Raw genomic sequence first — 1339 nt, 5'->3', positions numbered from 1 at the left:
TGAAAAGGAATCTAACTTCGATACAACCAACGTTAATATCTAGGCCGTCTCCGATACCGAACTCCGGTGCTGATAAGGCTCCGGTGAATGGCCGTCCAATCTTTTTAGGACTAAACCCCCCAGAATCTACACGCAAAATCAACGTAATCTGCTTAGGGGGGGGCGTTTACAGCGTGGCCTCTAACACCAAACTGCCCGTCGTTGAGTGTATAGTGTACACTCTGGTGGGCTGGTAGAACCCCAGAGCAGTATCAAAACTGCCCCTGGAGGGGAATCCCTGTGTTTTTGGGAGACCCCTTAGTAAATTAAAACAATGCAAATGTAATATCAAACACAGCCAGAGTCAAACATCAATATCACAGCAGTGACATTACCACATCAGCAGAGCTTATCATATCTCAACATCAATCAAAAGCACATCAACCACAGTAACCAATGTGAAACAATAGTTTAACCTTAGCAGAGTTTCTATTCCCCTTAAACAATTTCAAATCCAATGATCAACTAATGTCAGCCTTTTCCAGGGAAGGGTGTTCTTTCCTCACTCTAAGCCCAAGCAGATACCTTCAGAGACCACGAGAGAGACCAGGGGGTCGAAATGTACAAAGCACAAACCTGTTTTATTAAGGTTTTAACAAAGATTGAGGATTAAAAGAATCCTTAAAAAATAACAAAGACACCAAGTCAAAATACAAAAGCAGGTTCACAAGTCAAATGTCCTAAAAAAAGCTGTCAAAAGAGCCTAAGCCCAGTTCCCAGGGCTTGGGCCTCAGAAAACTTCCCCCAAGCTCTCAAGCCTCAAAAAGCCTCAAAAAGCCTCAAAAAGCCTCAAAAAGCCTCAAACCCCCCCTTTCTCGTCACACATCATCTTTTATAGTCTCTAGTCTCCTCCCTCTCTGCATCAGGTGGTTTCCCCTTTTCTATCTTTGAGGGAGAAGGAGGTCACAAAATTTCAACTTTTACTTAATGAACAATTAAAAATGTAAAGTTAAAATAAAACAAATAAAGACTTATAGTAATAATATGCAGTTTTAACAAGAGGGAATATGAACATTTTTCATGAAAGCAGAAAACATTGTCAATGTCATGACTTTAGAATCAAATTTTTTCTTTAAACATTTAATTTCAAATATGCAAACTTTATACTCTAATTTATTAACAGAGACTTCATTTATTAACAGAGACAATAAGGACAGCTTGTCTCTACGGTTCGCTGGCCCAGGAAGATGATTCGACCCTTTGCGTAGGTCGCCTGCATCCTGTGCCTCATTGTCTTCATACCCGCTGTAACCGCCCTCAAGGTGTCAAAAACCACAAGCGCCATTTCAGAATGGTAGCT

The sequence above is a fragment of the Notothenia coriiceps genome, unplaced genomic scaffold, assembly GCF_000735185.1.
Source record: "Notothenia coriiceps isolate Sejong01 unplaced genomic scaffold, NC01 NC01_scaffold00018999, whole genome shotgun sequence".
NCBI classification, from domain to species: Eukaryota; Metazoa; Chordata; class Actinopteri; order Perciformes; family Nototheniidae; genus Notothenia; species Notothenia coriiceps.
Note: the sequence above shows the minus strand (reverse complement) of the source record.